The 18046-nt window shown below is 51.6% G+C and overlaps 1 pseudogene; it reads right to left on the bottom strand.

Annotated features, from left to right (window-relative positions):
• Window positions 1-18046, bottom strand: part of LOC141271433 (uncharacterized) — a 117912-nt pseudogene that overhangs the window by 20070 nt on the left and 79796 nt on the right.

An 18046-nucleotide genomic window follows, 5' to 3' on the forward strand; every position in this document is an offset into this window, starting at 1 on the left:
GATTAATGGACTTTACATTCACATTTACCTTTAGAAATCTCGTCTGGCCTTATGTAGACATAAGTTCTAAACAGCATGTCTTCCTCTGCTTACGGTCACTGAATGGAAACATTGATCCCTGAAGCTGAACACTTTACAAGTGAAATAAGTGCACATAAGCTGATGAGCAATCAGGACATTAATAAAACACAGCAAGCAAATCTCTAATAAAACACAATAATAATATAGACGGAACCGATGCTCCATGCTGGAGAAAGTCTGCATCTCTTAGCACCGCAGACTCCGCTCTACGTGCATTGGTTTAATAGTCTTTAAAACAAGGCCAGCTCCTCACACACACTATTCCCACACACAGGGGTGCATAGTAGAGAAAATTGGTTAGGCACACTACTCCCACAGACAAGGGTGCAGAATACACACACGGAGGCTTTTTGTAAAAACTGCGCGCACACAAAACCTAATACTGTGCCTCACTCCAGCTACGTCCTGTCCCTACACTAATCAGAGCAGAATGGTGACGGCACCCATGATCGGCATTCATACAGGCCGGGTCACGTGGTAGGCTGGCCAATCACAGCCATGCTAATACTTGACATGGCTGTGATGGCTCCGTAAGTACCCACAGCCTAAAAGCTTGTTGATTGTCTGCGCCTGTTCCCATCAACACACCCCAATATATCGTCATGACAGCCGGGGCCTAACAATGGGGTCCTAGAACAACACACCCCAATATATCGTCATGACAGCTGGGGCCTAACAATGGGGTCCTAGAACAGCGTCATTAAGAATATAAGGTGAAGAAAAAGCTAAAATCCAGCGACATTGTGTAAAGAACTAACAAGTTCTATTTCTGGGATAATCTGTCCCCAGAATGTCTCCATTACAATGTACAGCTCCTACCGCAGATAACAGCCCCTCATACATCTATAGCACCGCCCCCCAGGCCAGGGCCACATCTCCAGACCTGGGAAACTGATCCAGGAGGTCGGTGCTGTGTCCCGGGGTCTTCTGTATCAGGAATGGGGAGAGGGGGCATTTATTTATTAGCCGGTGGGGTGGGGGGTACCGTACTGTGGGGGCATCTTGTAGTATCAGAATGTGTGTGTGGGGGATGGGGGAACTGTGGGGACATTATACTGTGTGTGTCAGACAGGGGGCGCTGTACTATGGGGCAATATGTGTTTCCTGATGCTTCATAGTTGGGTCGTATGTATCTATCAGAGGAGAGGGAGGAAAGCGTTATAATTCTTAGTAATGGGGGATCTCCACATACCTCCACCTGCAGAGCCGCCACCACATATATGGCAGAGGAGAAATCCAAGTGACTAAAGGACCTTTGCTGACGTCATGCCCATGTGACCAGGTGAGGGATGATGTCACTGGAAGGGGCGGGGCCTCCTCCTCCACTGCAGACCTGACAGCAGGAAGCTGTGGCTGCTGCTGAGTCTGTGGTGAAGACGCTGAGGGGATTTGGGGGCGCAGATAAGTGGATGTTCCTGTATGGGGGCTGCACAGGGAACAGGGGGATTTTATATGTGTGGGGCTGAGTGTGGCAGGAGGGTGGTCCTGTTACTTGTGTGGGGCTGCGGACGGCGTGCAGAATGAGGGGGTCCTGTTATTTGCGTGAGGCTCCATGCTGGGGGGGGGGGGGGCTGCGTGGGTTATTAGGGGGTGCTGTTACTTGCATGGGGCTGCATGAGGAAGGAGAGGGTCCATTTTTCTTGCGTGTGGCTGGGTGTCTGCATGGACAAAGAAGGGGAGATGTTACTTGCGTGGGGCTGTGTGCTGGGGTTCCTGTTACTTCAATGGGGCTGTGTGTTGGAGGTCTGCGTGGGGAACAAGGGGTCCTGTTACTTGCATGGGACTGCATGCTAGGGATCCTGGTATTTGCGTGGGGAAGGGTGGGAGTCCTGCCACTTGCGTGGGGCTACGTGCTGGGGGTCCTGTTATTTCCATGGGGCTCCATGATGGAGGTCATGCTATTACTTGCGTGGGGCTTCTTTCTGGGAGTCCTGTTTGTGTGGGGCTGTGTGCTGGGGATTTGCCTGGGGAAGGAGGGGATCCTTTTACTTACGTGGGGCTGCGTGCTGAAGATCTGCTCAATTTTAGGCTAGTGTCCATAGGAGTCAGGCATGACTTGTATCGAGTCTTCTGAATGATTTTTTGTTTTTTAAGTTCTAAATATAGTGGCTTTCCTTCACAGTAGTCCATCTCCCTGCAGATGCCATTCCATCTCTTCTCAAAGTGGACTGCATGCCCACAATTTGTGCTAGGCCCCCAAAAGGGGTGACCGTGTGGACGTCTGATATCAGATAGAGGAGTATAATTCAGCCAAAAACCCCTCCCCCTCTCTGTTTCTATTGGCTTGCTAGGTTCTGTCCCTTGGGGGTCGTCCGCTTTACTATATAGGTTTTTTCCTCTCTTTACTCCTACTTCCTCCATCTTTTCTCCCCCTCACCCCTCCCCCGTCGTTTCTCCCTCCCCCGTCGTTTCTTCCTCCCCCGATGTTTCTCCCTCCCCCCCGCTCCGTCGTTCCCCCCCGCTCCGTCGTTCCCCCCCTTTTCCGTCGTTTTCCCCCCCTTTTCCGTCGTTTTCCCCCCCTTTTCCGTCGTTTTCCCCCCCTTTTCCGTCGTTTCCCCCCCTTTTCCGTCGTTTCCCCCCCCCTTTTCCGTCGTTTCCCCCCCCCTTTTCCGTCGTTTCCCCCCCTTTTCCGTCGTTTCCCCCCCTTTTCCGTCTTTTCTCCCCCCCCTTTTCCGTCTTTTCTCCCCCCCCTTTTCCGTCTTTTCTCCCCCCCTTTTCCGTCTTTTCTCCCCCCCTTTTCCGTCTTTTCTCCCCCCCTTTTCCGTCTTTTCTCCCCCCCTTTTCCGTCTTTTCTCCCCCCCTTTTCCGTCTTTCCCCCTCCCCTTTTCCGTCTTCCCCCCCCTTTTCCGTCTTCCCCCCCCCCTTTTCCGTCTTTCCCCCCTCCCTTTTCCGTCTTTCCCCCCTCCCTTTTCCGTCTTCCCCCCCCTTTTCCGTCCCCCCCCTTTTCCGTCCCCCCCCCCTTTTCCGTCCCCCCCCTTTTCCGTCCCCCCCCCTTTTCCGTCTCCCCCCCCTTTTCCGTCTCCCCCCCCTTTTCCGTCTCCCCCCCCTTTTCCGTCTCCCCCCCCCCTTTTCCGTCTCCCCCCCCCCCTTTTCGTCTTCCCCCCCCTTTTCCGTCTTCCCCCCCCTTTTCCGTCTTCCCCCCCCTTTTCCGTCTCCCCCCCCCCTTTTCCGTCTCCCCCCCCCTTTTCCGTCTCCCCCCCCCTTTCCCGTCTCCCCCCCCTTTCCCGTCTCCCCCCCTTTTTCCGTCTCCCCCCCCTTTTTCCGTCTCCCCCCCCTTTTTCCGTCTCCCCCCCCCCTTTTTTCCGTCTCCCCCCCCCTTTTTTCCGTCTCCCCCCCCTTTTTTCCGTCTCCCCCCCCCTTTTTTCCGTCTCCCCCCCCCCTTTTCCGTCCCCCCCCCCTTTTCCAACTCCCCCCCCCCTTTTCCGTCTCCCCCCCTTTTCCGTCTCCCCCCCCTTTTTCCGTCTCCCCCCCCCCTTTTCCGTCTTTTCTCACCCCCCCCTTTTCCGTCTTTTCTCACCCCCCCCTTTTTCCGTCTTTTCTCACCCCCCCCTTTTTCTGTCTTTTCTCACCCCCCCCTTTTTCTGTCTTTTCTCACCCCCCCTTTTTCCGTCTTTTCTCACCCCCCCTTTTCCGTCTTTTCTCCCCTCCACCCCTTTTCTCCCCCCCACCTTCTCCATCTTGTTTGCAATGGACAACACCCTTATCACCTATCCTATCAGCACATGCTCAGTCTGACCTCCATTATCACCCTCTGGCATAGTTCCCAACGCTTTGAGGACTCAGTCCCGCATCATGGCCGTTCTCACTATTAAGGAGAATGACTATTCACGCCTCTCCACACCCATAGTCCTAGCGTGGAGAGGGGTGAATATCCCCGCAGCTCACCTCGGCACCTGAGGGCGCATGGCAGTAATGTCATGCGCTGCTGAGATCAGCTACTGACAGGACACAGCGCTGGAGCAGAAGGGAGGAAGGAAGATGAGTAGAAGTGTTTAGTTTTTTCATGTGTGCAGTGATGGGTGGCCATGTGTACCAGGATAGGGGGCCATGTATACCAGGCGTTGGGTGTGAGGGGGCCATGCATACCAGGCGTTGGGTCTGAGGGGGCCATGCATACCAGGCGTTGGGTCTGAGGGGGCCATGCATACCAGGCGTTGGGTCTGAGGGGGCCATGCATACCAGGCGTTGGGTCTGAGGGGGCCATGCATACCAGGCGTTGGGTCTGAGGGGGCCATGCATACCAGGCGTTGGGTCTGAGGGGGCCATGCATACCAGGCGTTGGGTCTGAGGGGGCCATGCATACCAGGCGTTGGGTCTGAGGGGGCCATGCATACCAGGCGTTGGGTCTGAGGGCTGTCTCCTGAATGCCCCTCATTACCAGCGCCCCTCTGACAACTTCTGCCAGGGGAGAAAGAAATGGTAAATGGGCATGGATTGGGGTGTGGCCAGGGGCGTGGCCAAGATTTGTCGCTGTGCGCTACGCACACCGCATGATCTGTCCCTCTTTCTCTTCTTCGAAAGTTGGGAGGTATGCTATGGGGCTCACAAGTGATGCTGTTTTTCCCGCAGCCACATAGATTGTGAGGAACAATGGTTAGAACATCCAACCTGCTGCTTAATTTTGTAAAGGTGATAAAAATTCCTAATTTTCCCAATCAGTGCGGGTTGGACACTCGCTGATCAGCAAGTTATCACCTATCTAATGGATAGGTGATAACTTGTTTTCACTACACAAACCCTTTAAAGGGAAGGTGCCGCGATTTTTAATTTTTTATTGATTATATAATCAATTATTTTTAGTGCCAAATTAAATGTACCACTTTAATAGTTTTTTATTTATGCATTTTTATTTCAGCCACTGGGGGGCTGCCATTTTCATTTGGTGGGAGTGTAAGTGTCTCAGCAGGACACTTACACCCTCACTTATGGCAGTCCCTGGACATGGGTCGGTGAACGACCACACATTCCTATGTAACATTAAAGGTCGCTCCTCCTGCCTCTAGCTGCAACCTGGGCTGTCCTGGTCACAGCTGTGGGAGGAGATAGCGGCCATTTTATTGTGCCCCACATCATTAGTGTGGGCTTCATTTTCCTGTCATCGCACGCACTTCTCAGTGTGTGCAATGACAGTCAGGAGCAGCTGGGTGGCGGAGGTGGTGGCAACGGAGGTCCTGGGTGGAGGTGGCGGAGGTCCGGGGGTGAGTATGTGCGATGGCCAGCGGTGATCTCTGCCTGTCAGTATTAGCAGCCTGCAATGTATCACAGCCAACCTATTCAGGGCACAGTTGGGAGATCATTAGTGTTGAGCGAGCATGTTCTGTTAACTCTGTCGGCGAGTATGCTCGGGCCGAGCTCCGAGTATTTACAGCTGCTCGGTGATATGTTTGAATTGCTCCCGTGTGCATGATTAGCAACTGTTTGACAGCTTTATTACATGTGAGGAATGTCTATTTCTTACACATTCCTCACATGTAATAAAGCTGTCAAACAGTTGCAAATCATGCACACCAGAGCAATTCAACCATATCACCGAGCAGCTATAAATACTCGAAGCTCGGCCCGAGCATGCTCGGAACAGAACATACTCGCTCAACACTAGAGATCATCCATCTGCTGTGCACAGAACAGGACGGAGTGCAGAGAAGGTATGTACAAGAGTTTATTTTTTTTCTATTTATTGAATATGTGAAGCCATACACGCCGGGAGGAGGATGATGGGGGGCCATATACACCAGGATGCACTTTATGGGGCACATTCTACTGTGGGACACTATATGATGCCATTATACTGTGGTGCCTTATATGGGGCCATTACACTGTGGAGCAATATGTGGGTCACATTATAGTATGAGGCACTATATGGGGTCATTAGACTGTATGGAAGACTATATGGAGCCATTATACAGAGGGCTCAGCGACTTTGATGAGCGGTGTAGTTACTGAGGTCATTGCTCATCACAGCCGCCTGGTCTAGTGGAGCGCAGCGGACTCCAGCGTGGCTGCAGCTACAGCCTATGGAGCGTCGTCCTCTGAACAAGGCTCCATAGCCTTTTGGACGTCAGATTTGGGGATCATCGTGGGAACGCCATGGACTACGTCGGACCTGCTTGGGTTTTTTTTTTTTTTTTTAAATAAATTTGTGAACCAGAGAAAGTGTCGGGAAGTCTTTATTCAAATAACATTTATTTTTCTGGTTTTTTTTTTCTTTCTGGGTTAGTAATGGGGGTGTCTGATAGACGCCTCTCCATTACTAACCCCAGGGGTTGATGGCAGATGTGATTTTTGACAAATCACAGCTGTCATCAACCCCAACTACCATTACCCCGATTGCCCTGGTGTGGTGGCAATCAGGAAGAGGCAGGCAAAGCGCCAGAATTGTCGCATCTAATGTGATGTAACACTTCTGGTGTGGCTACGGGCTGTTGTTATTAGGCCCTTCCCAGCCTAAAAATCAGGCGCCGTTCCAGCCTGATAATATAAACCCGCAGCTTTCAGCATTACCTTGGCTCGTTACCAAAAATAGGCGAGGGGGACCCCACGCTGGTTTTTCATTTATTAAGGTATAACGCCATTTAGTGACACATGATGGGCACTAAAGAGTGGATGTTTATTATATGTAGGGGCTTGTGAAATGACATATCTATAGGACATTTATCTATTCAATCTTATTACACCACTTCTCCTATAGAAGTGGACGGAGCGGGGTCACACATTACACCACTGCCCCATAGAAGTGGACAGAGCGGGGTCATGGATTACACCACGTGTGTTTACTATGTGTGTGAGCGTGCATGTGTATTTTCTGAGTGTGAGTGTGCATGTGTGTTTTCCTGTGTATGAGCATGCGTGAGTATTTTTCTGTGTGTGAGAGCGTGCATATACATTTTCCTGTGTGTGAGACTTTCTATTTTCCAGGTGTGTATGAGCGCATGAGTATTTTGCTATGTATAGTACAGATGATTGCAGCGTCAAGTAAGAAATACAGTATAAAGTGAAAAGATATCTAATCCCACCATGTGCGATACTCCCCAGATCAGTGTATTTAATTCCAGTTTGTGCGATATTCCCCAGACCGGTGTATCTAATCCCAGCCTGTGCGACACTTCCTAGCCCGGTGTATCTAATCCCAGCCTGTGCGGTACTCCCCAGACCGGTGTATCTAATCCCACCATTTGTGATACTCCCCAGACCGGTGTATCTAATCGCAGCCTGTGCGATACTCCCCTGATCGGTGTATCTAATCCCAGCCTGTGCGATACTCCCCTGATCGGTGTATCTAATCCCAGCCTGTGCGATACTCCCCTGATCGGTGTATCTAATCCCAGCCTGTGCGATACCCCCCTGATCGGTGTATCTAATCCCAGCCTGTGCGATACTCCCCAGATTAGTGTATCTAATCCCAGTTTGTGCGATACTATCCAGACTGGTGTATCTAATCCCAGCATGTGCTATACTCCCCAGATCGGTGTATCTAATCCCAGCCTGTGCGATACAGTACACTGAGCCCTGTAGGATATGTAGATACGTGTAGTTCATCATGTACTGCGAATAATACCAGTTTGTGATGCACTCCGCATATCTAACCCCAGTTTGATACAAGTAGCACTAACAGACATAATTGGTGCCGCCGGCCGACCTCGGTGACAATGTATTTGTCTGTATCTCTGGCAGTCACCAACAAAATGGCTTCACACTGTGATCCCAAACTTCAACCTCACTTATCCTGTTGCAAACACCCAGAAGGGGAGGAGAGGAGTGATGTCACATACATGAAAGCAGACCCAGCCCACATTTACTGCAGTCATAATGTGAGCTAGTTGTACACTGGGTTTTCATGGCAAATTTCAGCAGCTGCTCCCCCTAGTCTTTAAAAGTGGAAATACCAAACCTTTTAAAATTATTTTTCATATTTTACTTCATTAAAAACAAATGATAATGTTTTAAAAAAAATCAAAACATTAATACTCTACATTTTTTCAACTGTTGCAAAAAAATATATTTTTGATGGCACCCTCCATTTAAGGCCCATAAACACCTAAGCTGTACACTTGTTTGGTTGACAGCTCTCTCATGACTATCACATGCAGGAATTCTTGTGCTCTCTGTAACGGGTCTGGGAGGCGGAACCTCTGGGCTACAATACAAGGGGGCGGTCCTTGTAAGGGAGCGGGTTGCGACCAGGCAGGCAGTCACAGGAGGTGACCTGGACAGTCTCTGAGTGAACGGGACAGTCTCTGAGTGAACGGGGCTGGAGGTCACGGCAAGTGACCGGGGCAGTCTCTAGGTATAGGGTTGGTACGACCTGTGGCGGCTGAAGATAGACGAGAGCTCCCAGGTGAGCAGGCGAGAGTCTCTGGATGAACGGGTGGTCACAGCATGTGACGGCGGAGCCTCCAGGAAGACCAGCGGACAGGCGACAGATGAGCGCTCCCAGGTGAGCGGGCAGAAGTCTCTGGACAGGCGGGTGGTCACAGCACGTGACGGCAGAGCCTCCGGGTAGGCAGACAGACAGGTAGCAGATGAGCGCTCCCAGGTGAGCGGGCAGGAGTCACTGGACAGGCAGGTGGTCACAGCACGTGACGGCGGAGCCTCCAGGTAGGCTAGCAGGCAGATAGCAGATGTGCGCTCCCAGGTGAGCGGGCAAGCTGGTCCATAGACAGACTGACAGGAGTTGGTAGGCAGACCGTCGGACCTCAGGCAGGCAGGCAGGTAGCTGATGTGCGCTCCCAGGTGAGCGGGCAAGAGTCTCTGGAATAGCTGGTGGTCACAGCACGTGACAGCGGAGCCTCCGGGCAGGCAAGCAGGCAGGTAGCGGAGAAGCGCTCCCAGGTGAGCGGGAAGGCTGGTCCTTAGACAGACTGACAGGAGTAGTAAGGCAGACCGTCGGACCTCAGACTAGCAGACAGGTAGCAAGTAATCAGGCAGGAATCTGACAGGTAACTGGCAGGTAACTGGCAACGGGACCTGAGGGCTGAAGCACAGGTGAGACACAGGTGCAAACAACATTGCTCGGGCACCTCCATTTTGGAGGAGGTGCCTTATATATGATGAAGTCCTCCGGCCATTGGCCGGGGACTCCTTAGGACGACGCGCGCGGCCCCTTTAAGAGGAGGGGAGCGAGCGCGCGCGCGCCCTAAGCACAGGGGCCGGGAAGGAGCGCGCGCTGAGAGCAGAGCGGGAGGAGGACGCCGGGAAGGAGCGCGCGCTGACAGCAGAGCGGGAGAGGGACGCCGGGCACGGGGCAGAGCGGTGAGGGGAGCAGCGTCCCTGCCTAGCAGAGGGCAGGGACGCCGGCACTACAGTACCCCCCCCTTTAGGCCCCCCTTTTTTAGGCCAGACAGAAATTTAGCTAGGATGAGAGGGGCATGGATGTTCTCCCGGGGCTCCCACGTTCTCTCCTCAGGACCAAACCCCTTCCAATCTACCAGAAAAAAGGTCTTTCCTCTTACCCTTTTGGTGGCAAGAATGTTCTCTACCTCAAACTCGTCCTCAGCGGAAACCGGAGCAGGAGGCGTACCTGTAGACTTGGAAAAAGAGTTAAGTACCACAGGTTTGAGGAGAGATACATGGAAGGAGTTAGGGATCCGTAAGTTGGCCGGGAGTTTCAATTTATAGGCCACCGGGTTGATCTGACTGGTGACCTCCAGAGGTCCGATGAACCGAGGCCCTAACTTGTAAGAAGGTATCTTGAGTCGAACATATTTAGATGAGAGCCAGACCTTATCTCCTGGACGAAATTGAGGAGGATCCAGGCGTTTTTTGTCAGCGTGTCTTTTCATCCGTTCGGACGACTGAAGGAGTGCGGATCGGGTACTCTCCCAAATGGAGGAAAATTTGCTAACGAGAGATTCCGCAGCCGGGTTGTCCACCGAGGTGGAGACAGGAAAAGGAATCCGAGGATGCTGACCAAAGACTACAAAAAACGGGGATTTGGAGGAGGATTCGCTCTCGTGATTATTGTAAGAGAACTCGGCCCATGGTAGGAGATCCACCCAGTCAGAATGGTGGGCATTAACGAAGTGCCGGAGGTAACTGGTCAGGTTCTGATTGATCCGCTCCACTTGACCATTGGACTGTGGGTGGTAAGCGGAAGAGAAGTCCAGGGTGACGTCTAGTAGTTTACAAGTGGCTCTCCAGAAGCGTGAGGTGAACTGTACCCCACGATCCGACACGATGTGGAGGGGCAGGCCATGAAGACGGAAGATGTGACGAATAAAGTCTCTAGCTAGCTCGGGTGCAGACGGGAGGCCTGGTAGGGGAACGAAATGAGCCATCTTGGAGAAGCGGTCAGCGACCACCCAAATGACCGTACAACCGGCAGAGAGTGGGAGGTCAGTTATGAAGTCCATTGCAATATGCTGCCAGGGGGCAGCAGGTACTGGGAGCGGAAGGAGGCGACCGGCTGGCAGATGTCTCGGAACCTTGTTGCGGGCGCAGGACACACAGGCAGAAACAAAGTCTATTACATCCTTGTGCAGGGTAGGCCACCAGTAGTGACGGGAAATAAGCTGGAGGGTCTTCTTCTGACCAGCGTGGCCAGCCAGTTTAGACGAGTGACCCCAGTGAAGGATCTTCTCCCGATCAGGTACTGATACGAACGTCTTTCCGGGAGGGAGACGATTTAGACTCACGGGAGCCACCTGCATTACTCTGGCGGGATCGATGATGTGTTTCGGATCTTCCTCGAGATCAGATACCAGAAAGGATCGAGACAAGGCGTCCGCCTTGACGTTTTTGTCAGCCGGGCGAAAATGAAGGACAAAATCAAAACGAGCAAAAAACAAGGACCACCGGGCTTGGCGCGGGTTAAGTCTCTGGGCATGCTGGAGGTAAGCCAAGTTCTTGTGGTCAGTGTAAATTATTACCGGGTGAAGAGCCCCCTCAAGCAGGTAACGCCACTCCTCCAATGCCAGTTTGATGGCCAATAACTCTCGATCTCCTATAGAATAATTGCGCTCTGAGGAGGAGAAGAGTTTAGAGAAGAAGCCGCAAGTTACCATCCTCCCGGAAGAAGATTTTTGAGTAAGTACCGCTCCAGCTCCAGAGGAGGAGGCGTCCACTTCCAGGAAGAACTGCTTGTTGCCGTCCGGGCGATGCAGCACCGGGGCGGAAGAGAAGGCCTGTTTTAAGGAAAGAAAGGCTTCTTCTGCTTCGGGCGGCCACTGTTTGGGATTAGTACCCTTACGGGTGAGCGCGGAAATTGGGGCAGTCCGGGAAGAGAAGTGTGGTATGAAGAGGCGGTAGTAGTTGGCGAAGCCCAGGAACCGCTGAATGGCTTTCAACCCCTCCGGTCGGGGCCATTTCTCGATGGCAGACAGTTTCTCTGGATCCATTCGTAGGCCGGTCTGAGAAATAATGTAGCCCAAAAACGGAAGCGAGGTCTGCTCAAAGAGGCACTTCTCGTATTTAGCGAAGAGGTGATTCTGCCTGAGCCTGAGCAGGACCTGACGAACGGCCCTCCGGTGAGTCTGGAGATCCGGAGAGAAGACCAAGATGTCGTCCAGGTACACCACTACGCAGGAGTAGAGAAGGTCCCGGAAGATGTCATTGACCAACTCTTGAAAGACGGCAGGAGCGTTACAGAGACCAAAGGGCATTACCAGGTATTCATAGTGGCCGTCCCGGGTGTTGAATGCCGTCTTCCATTCATCCCCCTGACGGATACGAACCAGGTTGTACGCCCCACGGAGGTCTAGTTTGGTGAAGATTCTAGCCCCCCTCAGACGATCAAATAATTCTGGAATGAGCGGAAGGGGGTACTTATTCTTCACCGTGATCTGGTTTAGGCCTCTATAGTCTATACAGGGACGGAGAGAGCCGTCCTTCTTTTTGACGAAAAAGAAGCCTGCTCCCGCCGGGGAGGTAGATTTCCGGATGAATCCCCTGGCCAGATTCTCCTCAATATATTCGGACATCGACCGGGTCTCAGCAGCGGATAAAGGATAAATACGCCCACGGGGAGGAGTAGTACCGGGTAACAGGTCGATGGGACAGTCGTATGGTCTATGAGGGGGTAATGTCTCTGCCTCCTTTTTATTAAAGACATCAGCATAAGACCAATAAGGAATCGGAAGTCCAGGTAGATTAGCTGGGGTAGGAGAGGGACGGACGGGATGGACGGGAACCAGGCAGGTCTTATGACAGTCTTGTCCCCAGCGAAGGACTTCTCCGGTTTGCCAGTCAAGCACGGGTGCATGTCTCTGGAGCCAAGGCAGACCTAGCAAGAGGGCGTGAGAGAGTCCAGGCAGAACATGAAAGGAGATACTTTCAGAATGCAGCATTCCCACCTGCAGAGTAATGGATTCGGTGATGAGTTGGATGGGGCGTGGTAAGAGCCCCCCATCCACGGCAGCCACAGACAAGGGTACAGCCAGAGGTTTGGTGGGGATGCGGTATTTCTCTACCAGGGACTGTGAAATAAGATTCCCGGCTGCTCCAGAGTCCAGTTGGGCTAGTTCGAAATAACGGTTCTCCCCGTAGACGATTGAAACTGACAACAGCAGGGATGGAGAGGATTTATTCTTGTCTAGGTGGACCTCTCTGAGCGAACCTAGACACAGGCGTTTCCCGACCTCTCCGGGCAGGCACGGATCCGGTGCTCCTTACTGCCACAGTAGAAGCAGGTCCCCTCGGCACGGCGTAAGTCCTGACGGGTCTTGACCATCTTGGTCTGGTCGACCTGCATAGGCTCAGGAGGGTGTACCTGGTTAGAGACAGAAGGAGTGACGGGTTTCTGAAAAGTAGGAGCTAAACGTAGTAACCTCCTCTCACGGGTGACCTCTCTGGCATGCTCCTGGAACCGTAGGTCAATCCGGGTGGCAAGAGTTATTAAGTCATCGAGAGTGGTAGGAATGTCCCGACCGGCAAGTTCATCTTTAATACGGCCGGACAGACCCTCCCAGAAGACGGAAACCAGAGCGTCGTTATCCCAGGCCAGCTCCGAGGCAAGGGTACGGAACCGTATGGCATATTGGCCCACGGTGAGGCTTTCCTGACGGAGGCGTAGCAATGATGATGCGGATGAGGTCTTCCGTCCGGGTTCGTCGAAGACTTTCCGGAAAGCCGTGAGAAAAGCAGGCAAGTTGGACACCAGGGGGTCTCCTCTCTCCCATAGAGGATTTAGCCAGGCCAGAGCCTGCCCGGTGAGATGGGACATGATGAATGCAATTTTGGCTCGGTCGGAGTTAAACTGGTGGGACAATAGTTCAAAGTGCAGGGTGCACTGATTTATGAAGCCCCGAGCCTGGACGGAGTCGCCTCCGAAGCGAGGAGGTGCAGAAAGCCAGGGTCCGGGGTAGGATACCATGGTATTAGTGGGCAGCGGAGCTGCCGGATTGCGAGACATGGCACTGGCGGAGGTTGTCGGTGAAGCAGTCAGAGTATCCAGGCGAGTATTGACATTCCGCAGGTGACCCAGGATGGACTCCTGTTGGGACCTTTGACGGGACAGTTCATGACACAGGTCCGAGAGCGAGGGAGCTTGGGTGCCACCGGGTTCCATGGCCCGAGCAAACTGTAACGGGTCTGGGAGGCGGAACCTCTGGGCTACAATACAAGTGGGCGGTCCTTGTAAGGGAGCGGGTGGCGAGAGGCGGGAGGTGACCTGGACAGTCTCTGAGTGAACGGGACAGTCTCTGAGTGAACGGGACAGTCTCTGAGTGAACGGGGCTGGAGGTCACGGCAAGTGACCGGGGCAGTCTCTAGGTATAGGGTTGGTACGACCTGTGGCGGCTGAAGATAGACGAGAGCTCCCAGGTGAGCAGGCGAGAGTCTCTGGATGAACGGGTGGTCACAGCATGTGACGGCGGAGCCTCCAGGAAGACCAGCGGACAGGCGACAGATGAGCGCTCCCAGGTGAGCGGGCAGAAGTCTCTGGACAGGCGGGTGGTCACAGCACATGACGGCAGAGCCTCCGGGTAGGCAGACAGACAGGTAGCAGATGAGCGCTCCCAGGTGAGCGGGCAGGAGTCACTGGACAGGCAGGTGGTCACAGCACGTGACGGCGGAGCCTCCAGGTAGGCTAGCAGGCAGATAGCAGATGTGCGCTCCCAGGTGAGCGGGCAAGCTGGTCCATAGACAGACTGACAGGAGTTGGTAGGCAGACCGTCGGACCTCAGGCAGGCAGGCAGGTAGCTGATGTGCGCTCCCAGGTGAGCGGGCAAGAGTCTCTGGAATAGCTGGTGGTCACAGCACGTGACAGCGGAGCCTCCGGGCAGGCAAGCAGGCAGGTAGCGGAGAAGCGCTCCCAGGTGAGCGGGCAGGCTGGTCCTTAGACAGACTGACAGGAGTAGTAAGGCAGACCGTCGGACCTCAGACTAGCAGACAGGTAGCAAGTAATCAGGCAGGAATCTGACAGGTAACTGGCAACGGGACCTGAGGGCTGAAGCACAGGTGAGACACAGGTGCAAACAACATTGCTCGGGCACCTCCATTTTGGAGGAGGTGCCTTATATATGATGAAGTCCTCCGGCCATTGGCCGGGGACTCCTTAGGACGACGCGCGCGGCCCCTTTAAGAGGAGGGGAGCGCGCGCGCCCTAAGCACAGGGGCCGGGAAGGAGCGCGCGCTGAGAGCAGAGCGGGAGGAGGACGCCGGGAAGGAGCGCGCGCTGACAGCAGAGCGGGAGAGGGACGCCGGGCACGGGGCAGAGCGGTGAGGGGAGCAGCGTCCCTGCCTAGCAGAGGGCAGGGATGCCGGCACTACACTCTCTATTAGAGAGCAGGTGTCGAGCTCTGGTGGCGGCTTATCTTCAGAGAGAACAAAAGGATCAACTACTGGAACTCCTACACACCGGATCCTTCTCTCCCCTGACATCAATTATCGAGGGAGAGATGGGAAGCCCCAATACACGTTAGATTGTTGGCTGATCCTGACGACTTTAGCTTTAGGTGTATGGGAGCCTTAGTGTAATCTATATAAGGGCTAATTAAGACATCCATCCACAATGGTCCGATCTCAGAAATCAATGCTTGGACTAGTCGAGGCTCTCCCAACCGGAGCGTGACAGCCTCATAAAAATTTATAAAGCTATCATGGTTTGGTCAGGAGACCTGCGGCCAGTCCATGAATTGTGGTCTAAGATTGGACCTACAGGTGCTTCTCACACAATTAGAATATCATAAAAAAGTTAATTTATTTCAGTTCTTCAATATAAAAAGTGAAACTCATATTATATAGTCATTACAAACAGTGATCTATTTCAAGTGTTTATTTCTGTTTATGTTGATGATTATGGCTTACAGCCAATGAAAACACAAAACTCATTATCTCAGTAAATTAGAATACTTTATAACAACAGCTTGAAAAAATATTTTAAAATCCAAAATTGTGTGTTCAGTAAATGCACTCTATACTTGGTGGGGGCTCCTTTTGCATCAATTACTGATTCAATGCGGCGTGGCATGGAGACGGTCAGCCCATGGCACTGCTGAGGTGTTATGGAAGCCCAGGTTGCTTTCATAGCAGCCTTCAGCTCGTCTGCATTGTTGGGTCTGGTGTCTCATCTTCCTCTTGACAATACCCCATAGATTCTCTATGGGGTTAAGGTCAGGCGAGCTTGCTGGCCAGTCAAGGACAGTGATACTCTTGTTTTTAAACCAGGTATTGCTACTTTTGGCAGTGTGGACAGGTGCCAAGTCCTGCTGGAGAATGAAATTTCCATCTCCAAAAAGCTTGTCGGCAGAGGGAAGCATGAAGTGCTCTAAATTTTCCTGGCAGACTGCTGCGCTGACTTTGGTGTTGACAAAACACAGTGGACCTACACCAGCAGATGACATGGCTCCCCAAACCATCACTGATTGTGGAAACTTCACACTAGACCTCAAGCAGCTTGGATTGTGGCCTTTCCACTCTTCCTCCAGACTCTGGGACCTTGATTTTCAAATGAAATGCAAAATTTACTTTCGTCTGAAAACAACACCTTGGACCACTGAGCAACAGTTCAGGTCTTTTTCTCCTTGGCACAGGTAAGATGCTTCTGGCGTCTATTGGTCATGACACAAGGAATGCGACAGTTGTAGCCCATTTCCTGGATACGTCTGTGTGTGGTGGCTCCTCTTCCTTTCAAGGCTGAGGTTATCTCAGTAGCTTGTGCACCTTTTTCTACCACACTTTTTCCTTCCACTCAACTTTCCATTAATATGCTTGGATACAACTCTGTGAACAGCCAGCTTCTTTACCAATGACCTTTTGTGGCTTACCCTCCTTGTGGAGTGTGTCAATGACTGCCTTCTGGACATATGTCAAGTCAGCAGTCTTCCCCATGATTGTGGAGCCTACTGAAACAGTCTAAGGAACCTTTTTAAATGCGTAGGAAGCCTTTGCAGTTGTTTTTAGTTAATCTAACTTATTGAGATAATGATTTTTGTGTTTTCATTGGCTGTAAGCCATAATCATCAACATTAACAGAAATAAACACTGGAAATAGATCACTCTGTTTGTAATGACACTTTTTGGATTAAAGAACTGAAACAAATTAACTCTTTGATATTCTAATTTTGTGAGAAGCACCTGTATGTGCATGGGAGTCTGAATGAGCCCTAATAGACAGTGCTGTGTGCACAGAAATCATGAGCCTCAGTGCAATAACTCAGATCTAGTTATCTCTGTAATGAGACAGAATGGAGTTACTGCACGGAGGACGTCATTATACTTCAGAAATCCCGTACATTTCTGTAATAATTAACATTTTTCTGTTGTAATCTATCAGCTGCGCTCCATTATGCCTGTCCCCGTGACCCACATGGAGACATGTCCATTTTTGGCCGACAGCATGAATCACATGGACCCATTCAGACCAATGGGTCCGTGTAAACACGTACCGCACACGGATGTCATACATGTGACATGTACCGGCGCCTGGGAATCAGTGTACAGTTAACGCTGCTCCCAAGCGCCGGGTGCTGAATGCTGCCCTCATCATGGTTCCCTGCCGGCGCTGTGATCAGCACCAGCAGGGACAATGATGAGAGTAGTAGTGCCTGCGGTGACACAGGAAAAAAGTAAGTAGATAAATTCCAGCATCCAAATCTTTATAAAAACACTATTGAAAAAATATTTAAAAGGTCACAAGTCTGGTAACCGCCTGGCAACTTTTCAGACTGCTGTCTCTATTCATTGCATACATAATTGTGAATTGGTAAGCTTCTTATATAATATCCTGCTTTACACATGATCAAACATGAGCAATCACAGGTAAAGAAGGTAACAAACTGTAAAAAGGCAAGCGAGTAATAAAGAGATATTACAACATGAAAACATTATAATCGGGCGCACATAGAAATTATGGGGCCCAGAAGAGCAGATCTCACTACTTAGCCGCACTTAGAGTAATTTTCCTCCTATTGAAGCCCCCAGATTCCCCTTTCATTGCTTCTATAAAGTATGATGCCAACTAAAGTGCTCCCAAACACAGTAAGATACCCACACAGTGCATTCCTACACAGTACCCTCCACACGCACAGTATGATGACCCTACTGCACCCAGGGCCAGGACAAGGTGCTTTGGTGCCACAAACAGATGGAGCCAATGGCCCCCCTCATGAACCCTCAACTCCCTTTGTAAAGGAATAGGTCAGAGACTAAGGTAAGAGGACCCCTAACGCACTTCCCCCTTTGGTTGGTTAGGTAACAAGCTCTGACGACCACTTCCACCAGAATTGTTACCTGTTTTACCAAAAAATAGCAGCAAAAGTAAAAAAAAAAAGTGGTGTACTTTAGAGGTGAGGTTCAACAGGGAGTGTGTTTTCATAGTTCGATATGAAATCATTCATCGCTTGCAGGCCATTTACACAATATCAGGGAAAAATAGCGATATTTATTCCTGACATGCTATATTTTAAAATGTCAAACTCATGGAAACAAAAAATTGCTTAACTATAATGGGGGCCATTTGGTTTCAATTAAGGTATGCAGCATTTGGCAGATACCCCAATGGAAGCTAAACAGACCCCATTATAAAGGGATA

The sequence above is a fragment of the Phyllobates terribilis genome, unplaced genomic scaffold (assembly GCF_046119375.1).
Source record: "Phyllobates terribilis strain yellow unplaced genomic scaffold, ASM4611937v1 Scaffold_5__5_contigs__length_657084704, whole genome shotgun sequence".
NCBI lineage: Eukaryota > Metazoa > Chordata > Amphibia > Anura > Dendrobatidae > Phyllobates > Phyllobates terribilis.